The following is a 14,557-nucleotide window of genomic DNA, read 5'->3' on the forward strand; positions in this document are numbered from 1 at the left end:
CCTGGATCAGCAGTCTAGCTTAGTGTGTGAATTCTCTGGAACTCAAACCCCCATTGAAGAAATGCTGTAGGTACGTGGAAAATGAACACAAGGAAAGCTAGGCCCTAGACTCTGGCCGTAGGGGACAGGTGGAGGGGGGTCAGATGATGCTACATTTGCCTGACTGCAGCAGGTTGAGAAACCTCCACTGGTAGACGGCAATTGCCAGGGCCTCCTTCTCCACCACAAACCCTTATACATTTCTTCTTTGCCATATGAGAGATACCAGTGAGCGATGGACACCAGTCACCCCCAGCCCCAAACTGGCATGCACAAAGTATGGTATGGCGAAAAACAGGTTTGTCTCAGATCTCACTGCTAGGCACAGAGCCCTGGAGTACTGCCGTTCACGTAGCAGCAAGCCTCCTGCTCAAACATCTCTCACCCAGGCGGGGTCAAGGCAGGGACCCTGGCTGCCCAGAAAGGCCTGGTCATGGCAGACAGTGTGTATGGCTCTTCTCTTATTGAAAGCAGCACTACTGCCTTCCCTGCCAAAAGTACCTCAAGCAAGCAGTAGTCAGCCAGAGGAAAATTTAGTGTGCTGTGATTTGGGGCACCATGTCTGCACTTATGCAGACTGAAGGCCCATGGGCCCTGCAGAGTCACCTCCAAATCCACAACCCCATGAAGGTTCACAACAGAAGTGATAACTGACCAAGGACTGCTCACACAGGTAGACCTCAGATGCCCCTCAAACTCCACGGGGGCCCATCTCCCCAGAGGGAGAGCACGTGTGCACACGTGTGCCTGTGGTACAGTGCGGTGCCCCAGCCTGGGCACGTGGGCCGTGGGGAAAGGGCCAGGCCTCCCCACTGCCCTTTGGCGAAACTCCCCTGACACCCAAGGAGGGTAACTCTCAGGAGACTTTAAGCCTCCACACCTGTGTAGTGCCAGGGAATTAGAGAGAGTAAGTCAGGCAAGGCAGGTATGGAACACCCCACAACCTCTGTCTCACCACCGACAACCACACTGCTTCTTGGCCACTCAAGGGAAGCAGACCTCAGCACTTCTGGCCTCTGACTGGGGACCAACAGGCACCATCACACTACATCCTCAGTCCTGCTGCGGTCCAGGGCTACCCCAAAATGCCAGTGCCCCTATGCTCTTTAACACTTAACTCTCAGCCCTCCCCGTGCCTACCCCCAGGCCTTGCAACAGAGAGTGGGGGCGAAAACAGGAAGTGGGCCCCAAGTCAGCAGAGCACAATGGGCAACAGTCAGACAGGGCCGGTCTTGAAGTTCAGGGGGTGAGGAGAAATGTAAGGGTGGCAGGATTAGAGCTGGTGACCAGAGAGCCAGTATAAGGGAGACAGCAGCAGGCAGCAGTAGCCACATGGATGGCAAAGCCCTGGGGGACTGCACCACACACCCCAAGAAGTGCTGAAGTCAACATGCTGGCGCTGCTGATTCTAAGTCACTTCAGTTGTATCTGACTCTTTGTGACCCCAGGGACTGTAGCCCACCAGGCTCCTCTGTCCATGGGATTTTCCAGGCAAGAATAATGGAGTAGGTTGCCATTTCCTCCTCCAGGGGATGTTCTCGACCCATGTATCAAACCTAGGTCTCTTAGGTCTCTTGCATTGCAAGCAGGTTCTTTACCACTAGCATCACCTAGGAAGCCCAAAGTCAACATGTGGGCAGTCAAAAATCAGGGGTGACCAGGCCAGAAACAAAGCTACAGGAGACACAGTCCCCAAACCCTCAACCCATCTCCCAGCAGGTGGGGTGACCTGGCAGAAGACATACTAAAGCCCTCATGGGCATGGTTGCCTGAACATCTAAGATGGAAATCCAAGAGGAACACTGAGGAAACCAGTAGGGAGAAGGCAAGAAGCCTCCCCCAACCAGTCCCTTCCCCACCACCCCATCTCTTCCTGCCCTTAACAACACCACCACAAAGGTGGAAGGACAGTCTCCACACAGTATTCCCTCCTTTCCATGCAACACTGGTGGAGGCGCCCCAGTGGTCCAAGATAGCACTGATACTGCTATGCTCTTCCTAATGATCCTTTCACAGGTTGACCTGTGGAAACAAGCTATGGAAACCTTGTTATTTTCACTTCTTTTAAAGTTCAACCATCACCAGCTGGCACTACACCAGGGCCATTGGCCAACCCGAGGAGCCACTTGGAGGGCCTCACCAAAACATTCTAATCAGTAGGAGTGATGGGTGGTAAGAACCAGAAAACGGACTCAACACAAGTTTAAAACCTGCACTTAAGAGAACTCCACGGAGCGGGCCTGGGAATTCCTCAATCATGAATACCTGCAATCTCCATCACAAAGAGGGTTCAGTGGGTTACCTCCACCTGATGATAGAGTGTAGGCACATGATAGAGTGTAACATGTGTGTAGCCCTAGAGATCTAAAACCATCACAGACCTGTTTTTCTTCAATTTGGGGTGGCTGAATACCACCTGTATCTCTAGGAACTTTAGAAGACACTGCGCAGGGGTAATATAATAAGTTGGCATACCAGAGTATCTTTCATTATTGGAGAATTAATAAAAGAAATCACTCAAACCAGTGGCCATGCAGCACCACCCACAAAATCGCCAAAGAGCTATCTGACAATCTTGTTCATGTCAGATTTCCTCTGTTGAGTCAAGTTAAGCCATTAACTCCAGAGCCACTCCACTCCTAGTGATGCCCTTCCACCAATTCTTTTAAGTTGCAGCTTTGCAACCATATCCCCCAAGAAACCAAAAACTTTCATTTCTCTTCAACTGTCCAGCAAGATACGGGAAGAACAACATGGCCACATTGTCAGTCACCATCATCTATGGTCAGAGTCATAATCGTGCCTGATCTTCTTTGAAACTCCATCTTTCATTCATGATTAATAAAAACATTCTTGATACATCTCTCTGGTCCATCTCGCACCAGTTCAAGAATTTCACCTACAGTGTGCAATAAGAATACTCCAGTGTCTCTTAATTGTGGCCTGTTTTGAAAATGAACAAAATAGGACCACAGTTGCATTCCATTATTCCTAGCTGTGATATCCCAGTGGCTCAGACCTGCTTCGAACATCCTAGCTTTTTCAATGCAAATGCTTCTGGACCCACAGACAATTTGGCTAACAGTTTGAGGAGTACCAAGAGGCAGGGATGGGCAAGGACTCTCTTTCATGATGGACTGGCCACCCACTCCCAAAATCATTCCAGACACGTTTTAACTGCAACATCTCTAATATGCCCTATTGTAGATAGAATTCCTGACTGCCCTTCAGTGGATTCCTGTGGAACAATTTATCTCTTTTTTTGTGGAATGCTTTAAAGCAGTCATTTATAGGACTTGGAAAATCAAAGAAGTCCTTTCATCACTACTTTTCTGGGCCAGGCATCTGTCACTTGCATACCTGCTGCCTTCCTTGAATGTGGGAGCCATTAATTAGGCTCCTGCTCCTGACTCAAACCCTGATTCCCCATCACTCATAAGTAGGAATGAGAACTACCATCAAAAGTTGATTAGGCAAACACTTGAGTGAATCACCACAGCCAATGGTACACATCCCCCAGTCATGGCCACAGGGAGAGTGTTGTTAGATCTGATAAATGCATGCATTACTCTGGTGTGAAAGTAATCATCACTCATTGGCATGTAGTCAACTCCAGCATTGCCTATTACCCAAGCAGGAGACAAGTGAGTGACCAAAAGAATCATAACTGATTTAGACAGCCATACACTGTTTTAGACCCATGCATACTTAAACATGCTTTCATCTTTGACACCAGTATACACTAACAGCAGAAACAACCAGGTCGTGTGCATTGCAAGGACCCAGAGAATCAGCTCAAAAACATGCCAGGCATATGGAACACAGACCATTGGGAATGCAGCAGTGGGTAGCAGCACTCACATCAAGGTGAAAGAGGGGAAGGGAAACATTGTGGCTTGACCAATGCCCAGGGCAAGGATGGCTAACCACCCAGAAGAAAAGAATCCCTTAGTGCCATCCCCAGGCTCAGCCCCTTTATGGCATGGCAGTGGGACTGGGGCACCAGGCCATCTCCTCAAGTCTAGCCAGCACATCACTGCTCTTGTGTGGAGAGTGGGCAGTGTGGCCAATCACAAACTGGCTGGAACCCATCATGAACTCACACACAGGAGAGCTCACCAGAGCCAGGCAAGTAAAGGGTGGGCAGTCCATCTCCCACACAATGCTTCCAGCAGTCTGGAGGCAGCAATGGACATGGAGGGGGGCCTTGGTGGGCCCAGGAAACAAGGCACCCAAGGGCATGGCACTGAAGTTAGCAGACCTGATGGATAGAGAGAGGTGATAAGGCTGGGAAAGAGGATAGGCACTGAAAAAGCAGTAGGGGAAATGGACTGAATGCTGCTACAAGGGGTGTGGGATTGTCAACAAAACATGGATCCAAGTCAGGTACCAGGGCACAACACCAGGTCTCACTGTCACATGTCTCTAGCAGAGGGATACTCCCACACATACTTGCTGCTGAACCTTCATTGGGTCCAAAAGCTCTCAATCTGAGGGACCCTCCACCCAGGACAGCTGGGGATGACACACAGGCTGAGGTTATTTCAATCCTATCAGTACTGTGAGCATCATCTGGGCAGAAGAGGGCCAGCATGCACACAGGTTGAGGGCCACTGAAGGGAAATTAAGTGGAAGCAATCTTGTTCAGTTTACAGAGACAAGAAAGCAGAGAAGGCCTCTAACCTTGCTTCTGACCTGCCTGGACACCGCCCTGACTATGTATAAGCTAGTGAGTACAAGCCAAGAGCCAAAATAGATAAGACAGGGAGTGGGTCTTGGGATTCCTGAGCCCTTGGAGGAGGTCTGGCCAGCCACCCTGGGATTTAATAAAATTCTTTGACTAGCAAGATAAACCATCAGTGTACAAAAGATTAATGTGAACTCCTGGGTTGAGTGGATGCAGCTCAAGGGCTCTAGAGTACAGGCTCAATAGTTGTGACTCATGGGCTTTTTGTTGCTCCACAGCATGTGGGGTCTTCCTGGATCATGGCTCAAACCCATCTCTTGCATTGGCAGTCAAATTCTTTTCCACGGAGACACCATAGAAGTCGCAAAGCAATTTTTACTTTTCTTTTCTTTCTTTAGCTTTTTCAATTAATTTTTTGAAGGATAATCGCTTTACAGAATTTTGCTGTTTTCTGTCAAACCTCAACATGAATCAACCATAGGTATACATATATCCCCTCCCTTTTGAAACTCCCTCCCATCTCCCTCCCTCAACCCACCCTCAAGGTTGATACAGAACCCCTGTTTGAGTTTGTTGAGCCATAGAGCAAATTCCCTTTGGCTATCTATTTTACATATGGTAATGTCAGTTTCCATGTTACTCTGTCTATATATCTCACCCTCTTCTCCCCTCTCCCCATGTCCATAAGTCTATTCTCTATGTCTGTTTCTCCATTGTTTCCCTGTAAATAAATTCTTCAGTACCATTTTTCTAGATTCCATATATATATGTTAGAATCTGGCATTTATCTTTCTCGTTCTTACTCATTTCACTCTGTATATATAGGTTCTAGATTCATCCACCTCATTAGAACTGACTCAAATGCATTCCTTTTATGCCTAAATAATATTCCATTGTGTCTATGTACCACAACTTCTTTACCATTCATCTATCAATGAACATATAGGTTGCTTCCATGTTCTAGCTATTGTAAATAGTGCTGCAATGAACAATGGGATACATGCGTCTCTCTCAATTTTGGTTTCCTCAGAGTATATGCCTAGTATTGGGATTGCTGGGTAATACAGTGGTTTTATTCCTAGTTTTTTAAGGAATCTCCATACCATCTTCCAAAGTGGCTGTATCAATTTACATTCCCACCAACAGTGCAAGAGTGTTCCCTTTTCTCCACACCCTCTCCAGCATTTATTGTTTGTAGACTTTTTGATGAGGGCCATTCTGACCTGTGTGAGGTGATATCTCATTGTAGTTTTGATTTTTAAAAAATGAGCAATGTTGAGCATCTTTTCATGTGCTTGTTAGCCATCTGTATGTCTTCTTTGGAGAAATGTCTGTTTACGTCTTTTTCCCACTTTTTGATTGGGTTGTTTGTTTTTCGGGCATTGAGTTGTATGAGCTGCTTGTATATTTTGGAAATTAATCCTTTGTCAGTTGTTTCATTTGCTATTATTTTATCCCACTCTGAGGGTTGTCTTTTCACCTTGCTTAGAGTTTTCTTTGCTGTGCAAAAGCTTTTAAGTTTAGTCAGGTCCCATTTGTCTACCTTTGTTTTTATTTCCATTACTCTAGGAGGTGGGTAATAGAGGATCTTGCTTTGATTTATGTCATCAAGTGTTCTGCCTATGTTTTCCTCTAAGAGTTTTATAGTTTCTGGCCTTACATTTAGGTCTTTAATCCATTTTGAGTTTATCTTTGTGTATGGTGTTAGGAAGTGTTCTAGTTTCATTCTTTTACATGTAGCTGTCCAGTTTTCCCAGCACCATTTACTGAAGAGGCTGTCTTTGCCCCATTGTATATTCTTGCCTACTTTTTCAAAAATAAGTTACCCATAGGTGCATGGGTTTATTTCTGGGCTTTTTATCTTGTTCCATTGGTCTATATTTCTGTTTTTGTGCCAGTACCATACTGTCTTGATGACTGTACCTTTGTAGTATAATGTGAAGTCAGGAAGCTTGATTCCTCCAGCTCCCTTCTTCTTTCTCAAGACTGCTTTGGCTATTCATGGTCTTTTGTGTTTCCATATGAATTGTGAAATTTTTTGTTCTAGTTCTGTGAAAAATGCCATTGGTAATTTGATAGGGATTGCATTAAATCTGTAGATTGCATTTGGTATTATAGTCATTTTCACAATATTGATTCTTCCTACCCAGGAACATGGAATATCTCTCCAATCGTTTATGTCATCTTTGATTTCCTTCATTAGTGTCTTATAATTTTCTGTGTACAGGTCTTTCATCTCCTTAAGTAAGTTTATTCCTAGATATTTAATTCTTTTTGTTGCAATGGTGAATGGGATTGAGTCCTTAATTTCTCTTTCTGATTTTTCATTGTTAGTATATAGGAATGCAAGTGTATTGATTTCTGTGCATTGATTTTGTATCCTGCAACTTTGCTAAATTCTCTGATTAGCTCTAGTAATTTTCTGATACTATCTTTAGGGTTCTCTATGTATAGTATCATGTAATCTGCAAACAGTGAGAGCTTTACTTCTTCTTTTCTGATGTGGATTCCTTTTATTTCTTTTTCTTCTCTGATTGCTCTAGCTAGGACTTCCAGAACTATGTTGAATAACAATGGTGAAAGTGGACACCCTTGTCTTCTTCCTGATCTTAGGGAGAATGCTTTCAGTTTTGCAGCATTGAGAATAATGTTTGCTGTGAACTTATTATATATGGCCTTTACTATGTTGAGATAGGTTCCTTCTATGCCCATTTTTTGAAGAGTTTTAATCATAAGTAGGTGAATTTTGTCAAAGGCTTTTTCTCCATCAACTTTAAATGAGATCCTCGCTGGGTAGAGTAATCTTGGTTGTAGATTTTTTCCCTTTCAGTACTTTAAATATATCCTGCCATTCCCTTCTGGCTGGCAGAGTTTCTGCTGAAAGATCAGCTGTTAAGCATATGGGGTTTCCCTTGTATGTTACTTGTTGCTTCTCCCTTGCTGCTTTTAATATTCTTTGTGTTTGGTCTTCTGATTAGTATGTGTCTTGGCATGTTTCTCCTTGGGTTTTTCCTGTAAGGGACTCTTTGCACTTGTTGGACTTGATTGGGTATTTCCTTTTCCATGTTGGGGAAATTTTCAACTATAGTCTCTTCAAAAATTTCTCATACCCTTTATTTTTCTCTTCTTCTTCTGGGAGACATGTAATTTTAATGTTGGTGCATTTGATACAGTTCCAGAGGTCTCTGAAACTATCCTCAGCTCTTTTCATTATTTTTACTTTATTCTGCTCTTCAGAAGTTATTTCCATCATTTTATCTTGCAGCTCACCGATTCGTTCTTCTGCTTTAGATATTCTGCTATTGATTCTTTCTAGAGTATTTTTAATTTCAGTAATTGTGTTGTTTGTCTCTGTATGCTTATTCTTTAATTCTTCTAGGTCTTTTTTAATTGATTCTTGCATTTCCTCCATTTTGTTTTAAAGGTTTTTGATCATCTTTACTATCATTATCCTGAATTCTTTTTCAGGTAATCTTCTTATTTCCTCTTCATCTATTTGGACTTCTGTGTTTCTAGTTTGTTCCTTCATTTTTGCAGTAATTCTCTGCCTTTTCTTTTTTTTTTTTTTTTAAGTTATTGTATTTGAGGTCACCTTTTCCCAGGCTTCAAGAAAAGTTTAATTCTTCCTTGAAGAATGTTGAATTCTTTCTTCATTTTGATTTCTGCCCTCCTAAGGTTGGTCCAGTGGTTTGTGATGAGCTTCATATAGGGTAAGATTTGTACTGAGCTTTTGTTTGTTTTTCCTCTGATGGGCAAGGCTGAGTGAGGTGGTACTCCTTTCTGCTGACGACTGGGTTTGTAATTTTGGTTTTTTTGTGTGTTTGTTTAGATGAGGCGTCCTGCACAGGGTGTTACTGGTGGTTGGGTGATGCCAGGTCTTGTATTCGAGTGGTTTCCTTTGCGTGAGTTCTCACTATCTGACACTCCCCAGGGTTAGTTCCCTGGTGTCCAGGGTCTTGGAGTCTGTGCTCCCACTCCAAAGGCTCAGGGCTTGATCCCTGGTCAGGAACCAAGATTCCACAAGCGGTTTGTTATGGCATTATGTGGGATTAAAACAAATATCCAAGAACAAGAAACCAAAGATGAACCCCAGACAAACGGCAGTTACAAAATCAGGCAAATAATAATTAAAATAATGGAATATACACTTATACATATACACCCATGAGCAAAGTAAAAACAGTCTAACAAAAATAAAGTACAGTAGATAGACCAGGCAAACAAAGGACCAAAAATTATATTTACCAGTTAAGAACAAAACTAACTTAAGCACAAACTGGAAAACAAAACTAAAGCAAGGTACCAAGTGGGGAATAAAGCAATGAAAACAAAACTAACAAATATGTTGAAAGGAAAGGAAAGAAAGAAAAGAAAGAATGAATGAATAGATATGCAAAGCTAAATAAAGGTAGTTGAAGAAGATTTATATACATTAAAGATTAACTGCAAGGGGAAAAGAACAGTAGGAAAGTCAAACAAAGGAATGAATGTAGAAAAAAAATAGCAGGTTTTAAAAAATTAAAATAATAAAAAAGGAAAAAGAGGAAAAAACAGAAGATGAAACAAAAAAGGAAAACTCCACAGAACTGCAAAAGCCCAATGTAGAGGCAGAGATTTATAATAACAATAGAAAGTGTGACTGGATATACACATATACATATACACCCAGAAGCAAAATCAAAACAGTCCAACAAAAATTAAGTACAATAGATTGACCCAGCAAACAAAGGAAACCAAAAATTATATCTACCAGAACAAAACTAATTAAAACACAAACTGGAATACAAAACTAAAGCAAGGTGCCAACTGGGGAATAAAGCAATGAAAATAAAACTACCAAATATATTGACAGGAAAGGAGATAAAGAAAAGAAAGAATAGATATGCAAAGTTAAATAGAGGTAGATAAAGAAAATTTATATACATTAAAGATTAACTGCAAGGGGAAAAGAACAGTAGGAAAAGCAAACAAAGGAATAGATGTAGAAAAAAATAATAGATTTTAAAAATTAAAATTATAAAGAGAAAAGAAAAAAGAAGAGGAAAACTCCACATAACTGCAAAAGTCCAACATAGAGGCAGAGGTTTATGACAACAATAAAAAATGTGACTGAGAAAAAAAAAGCTCAAAATCTTAACTGGATTTCTTAGTGCCAATAAGATCAACAAGGCGGGGGGGGGGGGTGGAGAAAAAGAAAAACAATCCAAGAGAATCTACAGAACAAGTCAAAAAATAATAATAATAAATGTTTTTCTTGAGTCACTGCTGTCAGAGTCCTTTCCCATGCTGGGACTCACAGTCCACCTCACCTCTCTAGGATGCCCTCCAACACTCTGCTGATCTTGGACCTGCTGTGGGGGCAGCTCAGATTCTAATCTGGTCCTACTCCTGTGTGCTCTTGCCTCCAATGTCCACAGCTATCAAAGCTAGTGCGTCGTCTTTTGTGTGAGCTCTCAATGGCCCTTTATATATTCCATAGACACAAAGTCTGCTTAGTTGATCATGTAGATTTAATCTGCAGCTTGTCAGCTGGTGGGAAGGTTTTGGGTCCTCTTCCTCAGCCACACTGCCCCTGGGATTCAATTGTGGTTTTATTTCCATCTCTACATGTGGGTCGTCCACTGTGGTTTAGCTCCTGAAGCTGCCCTGGAGGGCTTGGGTTTGCCCCTGTGAGGGCCAAGTGAGGAAGTGGTACAGCTGCTTGGGTTGCAGGGGTTCTGGCAGCACCAGGTACTCAGGAGGGTTGGTGGCTAGGGTAGTTGGAAATATAGTGTTCTAGAAGGGCATGACAACCAGTATTGGCCAATACACTCCAGTATTCTTGCCTGGAGAACCCCGTCTCTGACAGAGAGGCCTGGCAGGCCACAGTCTACAGGATCGCAAAGAGTCGAACAGGGCAGAAGCGACCCTGCACACATAAACACTTTTTTTTTTTTTTTGTCCTTTGGCAGCTCTGCCCCAGTGAGAGTTGAGCATGAAGGTGTCACAGCCGCTTGTCTTATGGGGACCCTGGTGGCGCCAAATGTGCAGGGACACAGACTGCCTCTGTGGCAGAAGTTATGGCCCTATCAGTCTTTTTTCGAGCCTCTCATAGTTGGCCATCAGAAGGCCTCTCTGGCCAGTCTTTCTCCATAGCTCTGCCTGTTCAGGCACTTGGAGGAATCCCTTCCCTGGGGTCCTGCTCTGTTGTCTGGCACATCAGGCACATAGAGGGACCCCCCCTAACTGGGGTCCTACTCTGTAGATCAGCGCATCAGGCACTTAAAGGGGCACCCTGGGTGGGGTCCTACTCTGTAGTTCAGCGCATCAGGCATTTGATGGGCCAGGCTCTCTATTGTTCAGCTGCTGATGCTGGCATGTGGAGAGAGGCGATGGTGATGGCTCTATCCTCTACGTGTGACTCAGGAGTATCACCTTGCTTCCATGGCTGCCTGGCTTTCCTCCTCAGGCATTTCCCACCACAATCACCTCCCTCCCATCCCCTCAATCTGTCTCTCTGCGGAAAACAGCGGCCCTCGACCTGGGATTACACCACAATCTCAAACTCCAGCTCCTAGCCACTGCCCCTTCCAGGAGACCTGTGTTCCTGCCATATGTATGGCTTTAGCAAGGATTGTCTGATTCTCATTCCATTTAGGCTGCCACAGATCAGCTGTCTCACTCTCAGCCTTAAACGTTTCTCCTCTGACTCAGACAACTACCCTGCTGTGGGGATCAGACCCCTGCTTCAGTTCCCCCACCCGCCAAGGGCAGGTCCAGTCCTACTAACACTCCTGTTTTTCTCCCTAGTTCCTTCATTCTACCGAGTTTTGCATGGTTCTATATATTCTTTTCCACTGGTCAGGTACTCCTGTCCACTCTCAGCTGGTATTCTGCATGTACTTCTGGGTTGAAGGTGTATTCCTGATGTATCCATGGAGAGAGATGTACCCCATGTCCACCTACTCCTCCGCCATCTTGTTCTAAATTTTACTTTTGCAACTGATGCAACACTGTTTCCAGGAACAATCTTACACATTTCCTTGTCCTCCTGTAGATGTGTGTGTGTCTGTGTGTGTATTAGTCACTCAGTCATGTCTGATTCTTTGCAACCTCATGAACTGTAGCCCTCCAGGCTACTGTGTCCATGGAATTCTCCAGGCAAGAATATGGCCTTCTCCAGCAATCTTCCTATCCAGGGATTGAACCCTGGTCTCCTGCATTGCAGGAAGGTTCTTTAACCATCTGAGCCACCAGGGAAGTCCACGGATGTGTATTCACCAGCAAAAAACCACCATAAGCAAAATGGAAAGACTAGCAACACACCAGAAGGAATTTACAATAATTACACAGAATTAGTATCCAGGGATATTAATATTAAATATATTAAATAAAGATGTATATTTACCAGCAATGGATAAGAGCTCCCATTAGTCCAATGTTCACATGTTCTGTGAAGAACTTTTGCTTATATGGTTATCTGACTTTTGCTTATAGGCTTACAGAAAGTCTTTATTTTTTTTTTTCAAAGAATATCATTTTATTTATTTTTTTTTCCATTTATTTTTATTAGTTGGAGGCTAATTACTTTACATCATTACAGTAGTTTTTGTCATACATTGAAATGAATTAGCCAAGAAAGTCTTTATTTAATGTTATTTATTTAATAGATATTTATGCAAGTACATAAAAGTGTCTATTGTGTACATATAAAATCACATGTGTATTGCCTGATCAATTTCTGTTCACATTTGAGGATTTAAAAATCAATATCCATGACAAAGACAAACTTGTAAAATTCTTTTTTTAAGGCCCATGTGTAGTATTTTTTATCATTAGACCATTTTTTACAGCAGTGTCAGTTTTATATAAAAATTGATTGTAAAGTACAAAGAGCTCCTTTATAACCCATCCCCCATCTTCAGTGTCCCCTATATTTACATTTTTATATTTTATATTACTTTTATATTATTTTTATATTATTTTACATTACTTTTATATTACTGAAATATAGGGCTTCCCTGGTGACTCAGAGGTAAGAATCTGCCTGCCAATGCAAGAGATGCGGGTTCAATCCCTGGGTAAAGAAGATCCCCTGGAGAAGGAAAGGCACCCGACTCCAGTATTCTTGCCTGGGAAATCCCATGGACAGAAAAGTCTGCCAGATTACAGTCAATGTGGTTGTTTAGAATCAGACACGCCTTAGTGACTAAACAACACACAACAACAGTCAACAATTACTGTGGTATATTTGCTACCTTTGATGCACTAACATTGATATATTTATTATTATTAAAGCCCACAGTTCCCTATTGCAAAATTCAGACTTAATTTTTTCTTTTTCTTTTTCCAGGCTTAAGTTGAAGACAGGAGGGAAAACCAGTAGGCCACTGAGGTTATGTCCTAGATCAAATCCCTTATACTTATGCAGTGGAGGTGACAAATAGATTCAATGGATTAAATCTGGTAGACATAGTACCTGGAAACCTATGGACAGAGGTTCGTAACACCGCACGGGAGGTGGTGACCAAAACTACCCCAAAGGGGGGAAAAATGCAAGAAGGTAAAGTAGTTATCTGAGGAGGCTTTACAAATAGCTGAGAAAAGAAGAGAAGCAAAAAGCAAGGGAGAAAGGGAAAGATATACCCAACTGAATGCAGAGTTCCAGACAATAGCAAGGAGAAATAAGACAGCCTTCTTAAGTGAATAATGCAAAGAAATAGAGGGAAAAAAACAGAATGGGAAAGACTAGAAATCTCTTCAAGAAAATTAGAGCTATCAAGGAAACATTTCATGTAAGAATGGGCATGATAAAGGGCAGAAACAGTAAGGACCTAACAGTAACAGAAGCAGAAGAGATTAAGAAGAGGTGGCAACAATACACAGAAAAACTATACAAAGAAAGTCTGAATGACCTGGATAACCATGATGGTGTGGTCACTCACCTAGAGCCAGACATCCAGGAGTGTGAAGTTAAGTGGGCCTCAGGAAGCATTACTATGAACAAAGCTAGTGGAGGTGATGGAATTCCAACTGAGCTATTTCAAATCCTAAAAGATGATGCTGTTAAAAGTGCTGCACTCAATATGCCAGCAAGTTTGGAAAACTTAGCAGTGGCCACAGGACTAGAAAAGGTCAGTTTTCATTCCAATCCCAAAGAAGGGCGATGCCAAACAATGTTCAAACCACCGTATAATTGCACTCATTTCACATACTAGCAAGACTATGCTCAAAATTCTCCAAGTAAGGCTTCAGCAGTAAATGAACTGAGAATTTCCAGATGTACAAGTTGGGTTCAGAAAACGCAGAGGAACCAGAGATCAAATTGTCAATATACACTGGATCACAGAGAAAGCAAGGGAATTTTAGAAAAACATCTGCTTCACTGACTACATGAAAGCCTTTGAATGTGTGGATCAAAACACACTGTGGAAAATTCTTAAAGAGACAGGAATACCAGACCACCTTACCTGTCTCCTAAGAAACCTGTACACAGGTCAAGAAGCAACAGTTAGAACTGGACATGGAACAACAGACTGGTTCAAATTTGGGAAAGGAGTATGACAATGCTGTATATTGTCACCCTGATTATTTAACTGCTACATAGAGTACACCATTCGAAATTCTGGGCCGGATGAATTACAAGCTGGAAGCAGGACTGCCTGAAGAAATATCAACAAAGATATGCAGATGATATCACTCTAATGGCAGAAGGTGAAGGGGAACTAAAGAGTCTCTTGATGAGGGTGAAAGACAAGGGTGAAAAAGCTGGCTTAAAACTCAACGTTCAAGAGCCTTCCCTGGTGGCTCAGCGGTAAAGAATCCACCTGCCAATGCAGGAGACAATGGTTC

This window comes from Odocoileus virginianus, chromosome 12 (assembly GCF_023699985.2).
Source record: "Odocoileus virginianus isolate 20LAN1187 ecotype Illinois chromosome 12, Ovbor_1.2, whole genome shotgun sequence".
Taxonomy (NCBI): domain Eukaryota; kingdom Metazoa; phylum Chordata; class Mammalia; order Artiodactyla; family Cervidae; genus Odocoileus; species Odocoileus virginianus.